Here is a 12,725-nt window from a genome sequence, read left to right as displayed (position 1 = left end):
CAGAGCACTCCTGACATATGGTTGTCAAGCCTCTGCTTAAAGGGAAAGGTAAAGGTATCCCTGCCCGTATGGGCCAGTCTTGCCAGACTCTAGGGTTGTGCACCCATCTCACTCCAGAGGCCGGGGGCCAGCGCTGTCCAGAGACACTTCCGGGTCACGTGGCCAGCGTGACAAAGCTGCATCTGGCGAGCCAGCGCAGCACACAGAAACGCCGTTTACCTTCCCGCCGGTAAGTGGTCCCTATTTATCTACTTGCACCCGGGGGTGCTTTCGAACTGCTAGGTTGGCAGGCACTGGGACCGAGCAGCGGGAGCGCACCCCGCCGTGGGGATTTGAACCACCGACCTTTCGATCAGCAAGCCCTAGGCGCTGAGGCTTTTACCCACAGCGCCACCCGCGTCCCTCAAGCCTCTGCTTAAAGACCTCCAAAGAAGGAGACTCCACCACACTCCTTGACAGCAAATTCCACTGTCAAACAGCTCTTACTGTCAGAAGGTTCTTCTTAATGTTTAGGTGGAATCTTTTTTTCTTGTAGTTTGGAACCATTGCTCCGTGTCCACTTCTCTGGAGCAGCAGAAAACAACCTTTCTCCCTCCTCTATGTGACATCCTTTTATATATTTGAACATGGCTATCATATCACCCCTTAACCTCCTCTTCTCCAGGCTAAACATGCCCAGCTCCCTTAGCCGTTCCTCATAAGGCATCGTTTCCAGGCCTTTGACCATTTTGGTTGCCCTCCTCTGGACACGTTCCAGTTTGTCAGTGTCCTTCTTGAACTGTGGTGCCCAGAACTGGACACAGTACTCCAGGTGAGGTCTGACCAGAGCAGAATACAGTGGCACTATTACTTCCCTTGATCTAGATGCTATACTCCTATTGATGCAGCCCAGAATTGCATTGGTTTTTTTGCACAGGCTAGTCCTGCCAGTGGAGACCTCTTGTTTGTGTTTCATATCTCGAATTGAGAATTAACTTTACTGATCCTCTCTGAGTCTCAGTGCTGAACCGCAGCTGGACCAGCCCTGACAGAGTGCCATGCATGTGCTCTCCCAATGAGATGTGCCCCCCTTTCCAATATTGTATGTGAGATGGAGATATGCTCCCCAGGAGCTCAGTCAGTGATCTTTTCTAGGCTGGGAGCTCTTCAGCTGGAGATTCTTGGAGAATGCAAAGCCGATCACCTGTTTGGGGATCTTTGCCACATTCTGCATCTCAGGGCAAATGAACACAACAAGTCTCTGTACCATGCTTTAGAATTTTTATTAATTGCCTCCGGGAAACGTTTTATTTTCACAGAGGAGTTATTCAAGGAGGTGAAAGGAGAGTGACTCCCTGGACAACCAAGGTGATAAAAGAGAAGACAACTGGCATGCCTCCTTGAAGGAAAACAAAGCAAAGTAAGAAGGAGATGAGAAGAATCCAGGGTTGTAGAAGGAGGCAGGAATAAACTTAAGACAAAGGAACAGATGAATCCAAGGAGGCCACCAGCATGGAGGACGCAGCAGCTCTCAACCCTTCACTGAACTTCTTCAGCAGCAGCCTTGCTTAGGATAGCAGCAACAGGAACCACAGCCGCAAGATCCACAGCCACAGGAACCACAGCCGCAAGATCCACAGCCACAGGAACCACAGCCGCAAGATCCACAGCCACAGGAACCACAGCCGCAAGAGTTGCAGCAGCAGGGGGAAGAGCAGCAGCAGCAGCAAGGAGTGCAGCAACAGGAAGGACTGCAGCAGCAGCAGCAGGGGCAGCAGCAGCACTTGCAGCAGGAGGGAGAGCAGCAACAGTTGGAGCAGCAGGACATCTTAGCGGTGGAGAGGGAAGGCGGAGCTGAAAGGATTCAAGGGATTTCCCATTAAGCAAACAACATCCTCAGGGATATTAAAACACTGTAGACAGATGCTCTGCATTCAGGAGATCAGAAAAGACATAATTTTCACATCATGTTCTCCTAAAAGTACATTTTGGTTAGCAAAATGGGATGCATTGTTGTCTTGCCTATGCATCTCTCCTCTTCTGCTTGTCTAGAGCATTGATCCTTGATTCTTGCTCAGGTCAGGTGTGCTGTGCCATTTCAGGAATTGCACAACAGATTGTTCAGGAACCACATCATTCTCCATCGGGAGCCGCAGGCCGTGCTGGTTTCCTCATGAACACACATGTTTGACAGGTGAATTATACTCAACCATTATAGTTGTAGATCAATATGAAATGTGTGCTTGGTAAGAAAAACCCCTGTCCCGCCCCCCATTTTAGATCCTGTGGAAGACGATAGTAGGCAAATTTCTAGTCCTAAAATGCTGAGAGAATTGAGGCTTGAAGGCAAGATCCTAGCTTCTCTGTGAATGAGTAAAGACATGTTTTGTATCCAGGAGACCATTTTGAGATCTTGAATCCCTCATTTCCAAGATAGAAGTAAATTCTGAATTTGAATTAGCATCTATGAAATCACGCTTTTGTCCATGCACAACTCCCCATGTGGCAGGAGGCCAAGATTTGTCACCAAGAGTAAGATAAAGAGTGAGCAAGTTGCACTGAAAAACCAGAGCTGCTAGACTACATCCTCAAGACCATACCTTTCCTGGAACTGAAAGAATGAAGAGATAATTGGAGTGAACTTACCTTTTTTCAGTTGTCAGAATTGGTGTGGATGTTGGATCCAGTGAGTGAGTGAAGAACTCCTGAATACGGGGCCTTTATATACACCTCTGTGAATCCTTCCGCAAGCAATTATGAACCACGCAATGATGACAAGGTCTTCATTAAACCTTAATATGGGCCTCTACTACACAATCATCTGCTGCGTGATACTTGACTGTGTCCACATTCTTCCTTTCTGAAGTCAGGTGATGAAGGCTATTCTGCAGTAGTAACACTCTAATTCTCCCTTCTGTCCAAAGCGAGCATTTATGGGATTGCTTGAAATCAAGTATGTTTGGCTGAACAGGCATCATATGGGCTTCTCTGAAAGATCTGGTTTTAGCTTTCAGATTGTTTAGCTGTGGACACAAGATTTAGGCCCATTCTTTCTTAGTACAACCTTGCAGCATGCACAAAGTGATGTTAATAAGGCAATGATTTAGGATGATAGATATTTTAAGGACACTGGATTGAAACCACTGCTAGTCACACTAAGAGCAGGCCCATTAAAGTCCGTAGACATGGCTAACTTAGGTTTGCCTACTCTAAGTAGAACTCAGCAGGATGCAAGCCAATTGCTTTTGCATGGTTCAGATGTCAGGTGAAAATTAGGCTGTGGAGTCCAAGTGTTTGTCTATCAATTATTTTTTACTGTAATGAACATTTGTTAAAGCTACATATTAAATAAAAACAAGTGCACCTTCTATCATTCACTGTCCTGCTCAGCTACTTTTAAAAAACAAAAGATGGCACATGCTATTGACTTCTGCTCATTGCTGATAAATATGTGTTATGAGGATCAAATTCCAAGACCCGTGAATACAGTGGTACCTCAGGTTATGTACGCTTCAGGTTACAGGCGCTTCAGGTTACAGACTCCGCCACCCCAGAAATAGTGCTTCAGGTTAAGAGCTTTGCTTCAGGATGAGAACAGAAATTGTTCTCTGGCGTCGCAGCGGCAACAGGAGACCCCATTAGCTAAAGTGGTGTTTCAGGTTAAGAACAGTTTCAGGTTAAGAACGGACCTCAGGAATGAATTAAGTACTTAATCCGAAGTACCACTGTATAAACGTCAGGTGTTTTGAGCTTAAGGCAGGAGGTAGAGTCAGAAGATCTGGTGCATTTTTCCTGGCTAAAAAAACCAGTGCAGGATCTCAATGAGAAGCTCTCATCATTTCCGTTCATCATAGCCTAATTGTTTTAAAACTAATCCCATAACTGCCCCTTCATTTGGCTTGAGAATTACAGAGTTTCCAGAATTCAGTTTTAATTTCTTCTGTATTTATATAGATAAATAATAGGCGTTGTGAATACAGTCACAGATCACGCACCGGCTAATAACGTGTGGTGGAGGCCAAGGTCAAGGTTTAATGTAGAGCTTCTCATTCATGATTAGCGCCTCATGGCTTGCGGAAGGGTTCACAGAGACATATAAAAGGACCACAATCCTGGAGTTCTTCAGTCACTCTCTGGATCCAATATCCACACACCAATTCCTATAGTCAACAAAGGTAAGGTTATTTAATCATTCTTCTTATTTTTTTCATTGGAGGGTAACAAAAATTCTAAGCAGATACTCCAGTGGCTCTGGTCTTGAAAAATCATTCTGAACGGAACGTGCACAGGAGCTATCAGTCTCAAAACTGGATTTTTTTTGGTGTTTCAGATTTCAGCATCTCAACTGGCATATTTTATTTCATGAAGCTAAAGTGTTTTCTATAACAGACTTTTTATAGGTTCATTGGCACGGCAAAGGCCAAAGTAGATGGCGCCATCAAATTATCTCTTCACCATATCTGTTTCATGGATTTGCAATTTTTAGTTCTGAGGACTGACCATTTAAGCTGTCTTTGGGCTGTTAACCGGAGTTCTCAGCGGAACTATTAAGTAATGACTTCCCTGGAGATATCAACTTTTTCTCATATCAACTGAAGAATATTCCATGCATTTTAGAGACATGGATATATATAATAATTTATGTCAGCAGCATAAAAAATGCAAGACATAGATATAACCAGCCCATGTGTAATATGCATCCAGCTATGATAGAATCTGGATTTCCTCTACGTTCTTATTTATTTTATACTTGAGGAAAACTCTGAATTCTCCTTAACACAGAAAGCAAAATGGTCCTGGATTTACAATGAAGGCAGAATCACTATTGAATTCTTGGTTGGACAAATTGGTCCATTTCAGCATTCATCAGGCAGATGTTTCTCCCCTGCTTTATACAGCAAGCAAATCTTAGTTGAATATAGGGAAATTATTTCAGCTGTGTCACGAGTAGGAGGAAAGGATGTGAAATAGGCAAAGCACCAGTAAGATGTGTCTTCAACACATCTGACAATGTATCACTTAGTTAACTTGTGATCCCTTGATTTCCTGCAGCTCAAGCTTCCTTCTCTTCCTCAAGATGTCCTGCTGTTGCAAGTGTGGCTGCTCACCTTGCTGCTGCAAGCAGTGCTGCTGTTCCCCCTGCTGTGGCTGCGGCTGTTGCAAACAGTGTTGCTGCTCCCCCTGTTGTTGCAAGCAGTGTTGCTGCTCCCCCTGTTGTTGCAAGCAGTGTTGCTGCAACCCTTGCTGCTGCTGTTCCCCCAGCTGTTGCTGCTCCCCCTGCTGCTGCTCTTCCCCCTGCTGTGGTTCCGGGTGCTGTGGGTCTTCCTGCTGTGGCTGCAAATGCTGAAGAACCCCAAGGGGAGCTCTGAATGCAAACGGAGAGTCTACAGCATACAGTCCAATGAATAATTCCACCATCCGGAGCTCTGGCGTCAAGGCTGCTGGTTGACTTCTTGCACTCATCTTCCTGATTCACTCGGCCATTCTCTAACAAGGAAGACATTTGAAATGTGTGTGACTCTCTTTTCTCGCTCTTTTCTATCTCTGCTACATTTCTGAACCTTGTGCTATTGTAGAATCTACCTGCTCCAATGGCAACAAATAAAATGATAAAGCATCTCTTATAGTTTGGTGTATCTTTCCCTTAAATTGGGGTGACAGGAGACTTCTGGATAACTGTTGAAACTCTCATACTCCCAAGAATATAATTCCCAACAAATTCCTCACTTTCCTTCACTAATCATTTCATTGCCCAGAAGGTGAAGGAAGCAGCAAGGAGATTATCTATATTGGAACTGGTCCTTACCAACTGGCAGGAATTCATCATTGAATTACAAGTACTGGGGACCTGGGAATGAACTGATCATGTCTTCTTGGGTTTCATGATACAGAGACATGGGAAATCTGGATGTATTTGAAAATGGGTGAGATCCCATGGTCAGAAGAACTCAAAGAGAAGGGAGTCCAAGAGGGATGGGAGTTTCTTAAAGGCAAAATATTGAAGGCACAAAGACAGAGAATACCAACAAGTTCCAGACAACTGCAGAATATTCCAACAAGAAAGAAAAGTTGGAGTCCTCTAAAGAATTCAGTGGCTCATAGATGAAATTTCAGAAGGGCATATCTGCTAAATGGAGGAAATGAGAAATCATGAAGGAAGGGTATACACCAGTAGCCAACAGTTGCAGGCTGAAGGTCAGGCAAGCAAAAGCTCCGAATGACCTTGGTCCATTTCAGCATTCATCAGGCAGATGTTTCTCCCATGCTTTATACAGCAAGCGAATCTTAGTTGAATATAGGGAAATTAATTCAGCTGTGTCACGCGTAGGCGGAAAACAATGCGAAATAGGCATCTCCTAATGCAAAGAACCAGTAAAAATTGTTTTTAACACATCTGACGATTTAGCTATTTGTTAACTGGTGATCCCTTGATTTCCTGCAGCTGAAGCTTCCTTCTCTTCCTCAAGATGTCCTGCTGTTGCCAGTGTGGCTGCTCCGCTTGTTGCTGCAAGCAGTGCTGCTGTTCCCCCTGCTGCGGCTGCGGCTGCAGCTGCGGCTGTGGCTGTTGCAAGCAGTGTTGCTGCTCCCCCTGTTGTTGCAAGCAATGCTGCTGCTCTTCCCCCTGCTGTGGTTCCGGGTGCTGCGGGTCTTCCTGCTGTGGCTGCAAATGCTGCTATCCTAAGCAATGCAAATGCTGAAGAACCCCAAGGAAAGCTCTGAATGTAAACAGAGAGTCTACAGCACACAGCCCAAGAAATAATTCCACCACCAGGAGCTCTGGCTTCAAGGCTGCTGGCTGACTCCTTGCACTCATCTTCCTGATTCACTCGGCCATTCGCCCAGTAGCCATCTCTAACAAGGAAGGCATTTGAAATGTCTGTGACTCTTTCTCTTTTCTATCTCTTTTCTATCTCTGCTACATTTCTAAACCTTCTGCTGTTGTAGAATCTACCTGCTTGCATGGCAACAAATAAAATGGAAAAGCATCTCTTATAGTTCGGTGTATCTTTCCCTTAAATTGGGATGAGAGGAGGCTTTAGGATACCTGTTGAAACTCACACACTCCCAAGAATATAATTCCCAACAAATGTCTCCGTCGCTTCACTGATCATTTCATTGCCCAGAAGGAGAAAGAAGTAATAAGGGGATCATCTATGTTGGACCTGGTCCTTACCAATTGGCAGGAATTCATCACTGAATTAGAAGTACTGGGGACCTTGGAAGGAAGTGGTCATGTCCTCTTGGGTTTCTTGATACAGAGACATGGGAAATCTGGATGTATATGGATATGGGCTCTGGATTTAAGAGTGCTGATTTCAAAAAGCTTAAGTAACTGCTGAGTGAGATGCCATGGTCAGAAAAACTCAAAGAGAAGATAGTCCAGGAGGGATGGGAGTTGCTTAAAGCTGAAATATGGAAGGCACAAATACAAACAATACCAACAAGAAAGAAAAGTTGGAGGCATCTAAAGAAATCAGTGGCTAGGGGGTGAGAATTACCAGGTTAGCTACAAAGAAGCAGCTCTAATGAAGGTTGCATGCCCAGCCAAGGATCATACACCAGATGGTGTAGTAGTGGAAGCCAATGCCGTGTTTTAATGGAGACATGAGCATTCTTGAGTAATGGCTCACTACTAGGGGGAGCAGTCGCAGAACTGCATAAGAAGGTCCACCACCTGGTAGTTCTTCACTCACTCAGAGAAAGCCATATTTGGTTTCTCATACTAGGCAACAAGGTTAGCTGTATGACAGCACTTATGCAAATAATTGAGAAATTAGTGAATCAAAGGACAATCCCAGACTCACAGCTGTGATGGACAGAGTGAGTCAAGGTCCCAAGGAGGTCTATCAAAAGCTCGTCTTTTGCCAAGGGTCTCATACTTGCTGCAAAGAAAGCTAGGATATCCCACTGAGGTATGGATTCATTTAGCACCCCAGTGTTGATGAACTTAGAGTATAGTTCACTTCCTAGTGGGAAGCAGAATTCATATATATGGGTGAAGAAACCCATGAGCTAAGAGAGGAGATCTTGGAGGAGGAGGGGTGGTCAGATCAGTTGCTATCTTCAGTGTTATAAAAATACATTAGCCTGGATCCACAACTAATAAATAATGATGATAATAAATTTTTATTTATACCCTGCCCTTCCCGGTTCAGAAAACAGGGCTCAGGGGGGCTAACAACAAATTTAAAACACTGAATTGATGCAACAAAAAACAGCATAAAATACAGTATAAAACGGGAATAACAATAAATTCAGAATTCAAAAATCAATTTAGGGGGAAATCATTCCAATAAACATTAGATGATCACCAGGGCTGGCTGGCTAAATTAGTCCTATTTGGGCCAGTGGGGAGACCAGGGGAGAATTAGCTGTGGGATCCCAGAGTGGAAAAAAGGGAGGGGGAGGGAAGGAAGGAAGGGGAATAAAAGGTCAGGCTAGGTTCAAATTGAAAGCCAGCTGGATACTGTAGCTCTGTCTTACAGGCCCTGCGGAAGGAGGTTAAATCCTGCAGAGCCCTGGTCTCATGGGACATAGCGTTCCACCAGGTCAGAGCCATTACTGAGAAGGCCCTAGCCCTCGTGGAGGATAATCTGACTGCCCTAGGGCCCGGAACCTCCAAACTATGATTATTCATGGACCTTAAGGTCCTCTGTGGGGCAGACCAGGAGAGGTGGTCCTGTAGCACTCAAAATGATTCACTGCAGAGTATAATCTCTTCCCTTTCATAGGCATCCAATCAATGAGGTTTGCAAATACCACCACAAAGGGAATTGCTTCTCCCCATCCTCATTACATCCATTTGCTCAAGGAGAGATAACGGCTTGTAATCCTCCTTGGATGTTACGTGTGTATCAGGGCCTGGCTAGATGAGGAGGAATGGTGCAAGGCTACAGTCAGTGGGAAACACCCCACCACCACCACCACCATCAGGGGAACATCAGAGGTGGAAGCCTCTGAGCCAGGACAATGATGGTGGGATACAAGACAGTTCAGAGAAAGAAGGGGACCAGACAGGCTGGAGGCTGAGCAAGCATCAGTTTTAAGTTAGAGTAAAGCAGCTGAGGAGGAGGAGGAGGCTGAGGCTGTCACAGATCCACAGCAACCTGCCAGTTCCACTATTTTCCCCTCTCCTCCTCCCCTGTCTCCAAGAATGAGGAGGGTGTTACATGCAGCAGAAGGAAAGGCACAGAGAACTTCTCCTCAAAGGCGTTTGTGACTGTCGGGAAGGCAGCTGGCTGGGGAAGAGGCATAAGAGGCTCAGATCCTCAGTTCTGGCAACTGTTTCATCAGGCTAGAATCATAGAATCCTAGAGTTGGAAGAGACCACAAGGGCCATCGAGTCCAACCCCCTGCCAAGCAGGAAACACCATCAGAGCACTCCTGACATATGGTTGTCAAGCCTCTGCTTAAAGACCTCCAAAGAAGGAGACTCCACCACACTCCTAAACAGCAAATTCCACTGTCGAACAGCTCTTACTGTCAGGAAGTTCTTCCTAATGTTTAGGTGGAATCCTCTTTCTTGTAGTTTGGATCCATTGCTCCGTGTCCGCTTCTCTGGAGCAGCAGAAAACAACCTTTCTCCCTCCTCTATGTGACAACCTTTTATATATTTGAACATGGCTATCATATCACCCCTTAACCTCCTCTTCTCCAGGCTAAACATGCCCAGCTCCCTTAGCCGTTCCTCATCAGGCATCGTTTCCAGGCCTTTGGCCATTTTGGTTGCCCTCCTCTGGACACGTTCCAGTTTGTCAGTGTCCTTCTTGAACTGTGGTGCCCAGAACTGGACACAGTACTCCAGGTGAGGTCTGACCAGAGCAGAATACAGTGGCACTATTACTTCCCTTGATCTAGATGCTATACTCCTATTGATGCAGCCCAGAATTGCATTGGTTTTTTTGCACAGGCTAGTCCTGCCAGTGGAGACCTCTTGTTTGTGTTTCATATCTCGAATTGAGAATTAACTTTACTGATCCACTCTGAGTCTCAGTGCTGAACCACAGCTGAACCAGCCCTGACAGAGTGCCATGCATGTGCTCTCCCAATAAGATGTGCCCCCCTTCCCAATATTGTATGTGAGATGGAGATATGCTCCCCAGGAGCTCAGTCAGTGATCTTTTCTAGGCTGGGAGCTCTTCAGTTGGAGATTCTTGGAGAATGCAAAGCAGATCACCTGTTTGGGGATCTTTGCCACATTCTGCATCTCAGGGCAAATGAACACAACAAGGCTATGTACCATGCTTTAGAATTTTTATTAATTGCCACAGGGAAAGGTTTTGTATTCACAGAGGAGTTATTCAAGGAGATGAAAGGAGAGTGACTCCCTGGACCACCAAGGTGATAAAGAGAAGACAACTGGCATGCCTCCTTGAAGGAAAACAAAGCAAAGTAAGAAGGAGATGAGAAGAATCCAGGGTTGCAGAAGGAGGCAGGAATAAATTTAAGACAAAGGAACAGATGAATCCAAGGAGGCCACCAGCATGGAGGAGGCAGCAGCTCTCCACACTTCACTGAACTTCTTCAGCAGCAGCCTTGATTAGGATAGCAGCAACAGGAACCACAGCCGCAAGATCCACAGCCACAGGAACCACAGCCGCAAGATCTGCAGCCACAGGAACCACAGCCGCAAGAGTTGCAGCAGCAGGGGGAAGAGCAGCAGCAGGTAGGAGTGCAGCAACAGGAAGGACTGCAGCAGCAGCAGCAGGGGCAGCAGCAGCACTTGCAGCAGGAGGGAGAGCAGCAACAATTGGAGCAGCAGGACATCTTAGCGGTGGAGAGGGAAGGCGGAGCTGAAAGGATTCAAGGGATTTCCCATTAAGCAAACAACATCCTCAGGGATATTAAAACACTGTAGACAGATGCTCTGCATTCAGGAGATCAGAAAAGACATGATTTTCACATCATGTTTCCCTCTGAGTGATCCTGAAAGTAGGTTAGCATTTTGGTTAGCAAAATGGGATGCATTGTTGTCTTGCCTATGCATCTCTCCTCTTCTGCTTATCTAGAGCATTGATCCTTGATTCTTGCTCAGGTCAGGTGTGCTGTGCCATTTCAGGAATTGCACAACAGATTGTTCAGGAACCACATCCTTCTCCACCGGGAGCCGCAAGCCGTGCTGGTTTCCTCATGAACACACATGTTTGACAGATGAATTATACTCAACCATTATAGTTGTAGATCAATATGAAATGTGTGCTTGGTAAGAAAAACCCCTGTCCCGCCCCCCATTTTAGATCCTGTGGAAGACGATAGTAGGCAAATTTCTAGTCCTAAAATGCTGAGAGAATTGAGGCTTGAAGGCAAGATCCTAGCTTCTCTGTGAATGAGTAAAGACATGTTTTGTATCCAGAAGACCGTTTTGAGATCTTGAATCCCTCATTTCCAAGATAGAAGTAAATTCTGAATTTGAATTAGCATCTATGAAATCACGCTTTTGTCCATGCACAACTCCCCATGTGGCAGGAGGCCAAGATTTGTCACCAAGAGTAAGATAAAGAGTGAGCAAGTTGCACTGAAAAACCAGAGCTGCTAGACTACATCCTCAAGACCATACCTCTCCTGGAACTGAAAGAATGAAGAAATAATTGGAGTGAACTTACCTTTTTTCAGTTGTCAGAATTGGTGTGGATGTTGGATCCAGTGAATGAGTGAAGAACTCCTGAATACGGGGCCTTTATATACACCTCTGTGAACCCTTCCGCAAGCAATTATGAACTACGCAATGATGACAAGGTCTTCTTTAAACCTTAATATGGGCCTCTACTACACAATCATCTGCTGCGTGATCCTTGACTGTGTCCACATCCTTCCTTTCTGAAGTCAGGTGTTTAAGGCTAAGCTCTAATTCTCCCTTCTCTCCAAAGGGGGCACTTATGGGATTGCTTGAAATCAAGTATGTTTGGCTGAACAGGCATCATATGGGCTTCTCTGAAAGATCTGGTTTTAGCTTTCAGATTGTTTAGCTGTGGACACAAGATTTAGGCCATTCTTTCTTAGTACAACCTTGCAGCATGCACAAAGTGATGTTAATAAGGCAATGATTTAGGATGATAGATATTTTAAGGACACTGGATTGAAACCACTGCTAGTCACACTAAGAGCAGGCCCATTAAAGTCCATAGACATGGCTGACATAGGTTTGCCTACTCTAAGTAGAACTTAGCTGGATGCAAGCCAATTGCTTTTGCATGGTTCAGATGTCAGGTGAAAATTAGGCTGTGGAGTCCAAGTGTTTGTCTATCAATTATTTTTTACTGTAATGAACATTTGTTAAAGCTACATATTAAATAAAAACAAGTGCACCTTCTATCATTCACCGTCCTGCTCAGCTACTTTTAAAAAACAAAAGATGGCACATGCTATTGACTTCTGCTCATTGCTGATAAATATGTGTTATGAGGATCAAATTCCAAGACCCGTGAATACAGTGGTACCTCAGGTTATGTACGCTTCAGGTTACAGGCGCTTCAGGTTACAGACTCCGCCACCCCAGAAATAGTGCTTCAGGTTAAGAGCTTTGCTTCAGGATGAGAACAGAAATTGTTCTCTGGCGTCGCAGCGGCAACAGGAGACCCCATTAGCTAAAGTGGTGTTTCAGGTTAAGAACAGTTTCAGGTTAAGAACGGACCTCAGGAATGAATTAAGTACTTTATCCGAAGTACCACTGTATAAACGTCAGGTGTTTTGAGCCTAAGGCAGGAGGTAGAGTCAGAAGATCTGGTGCATTTTTCCTGGCTAAAAAA

General features: G+C 45.1%; 2 long non-coding RNA genes across 2 annotated transcripts in view; one reads left to right on the top strand and one right to left on the bottom strand.

Moving 5' to 3' along the window:
• LOC310833508 overlaps positions 1 to 12,725 on the bottom strand; it is a 121,790-nt gene that overhangs the window by 90,574 nt on the left and 18,491 nt on the right. The window lies entirely within an intron of this gene.
• On the top strand, positions 4,109 to 5,325 carry LOC310833578. Its single transcript, XR_014558811.1, has 3 exons — positions 4,109 to 4,154; positions 5,032 to 5,175; positions 5,242 to 5,325. It is a non-coding gene; the product is annotated as an uncharacterized lncRNA (long non-coding RNA).

This window comes from Podarcis gaigeae (genome assembly GCF_964106915.1).
Source record: "Podarcis gaigeae genome assembly, chromosome: 16".
Lineage (NCBI taxonomy): Eukaryota > Metazoa > Chordata > Lepidosauria > Squamata > Lacertidae > Podarcis > Podarcis gaigeae.
The sequence above is the reverse complement of the archived record's forward strand: the minus strand, read 5'-3'. Positions and strand labels throughout refer to the sequence as shown.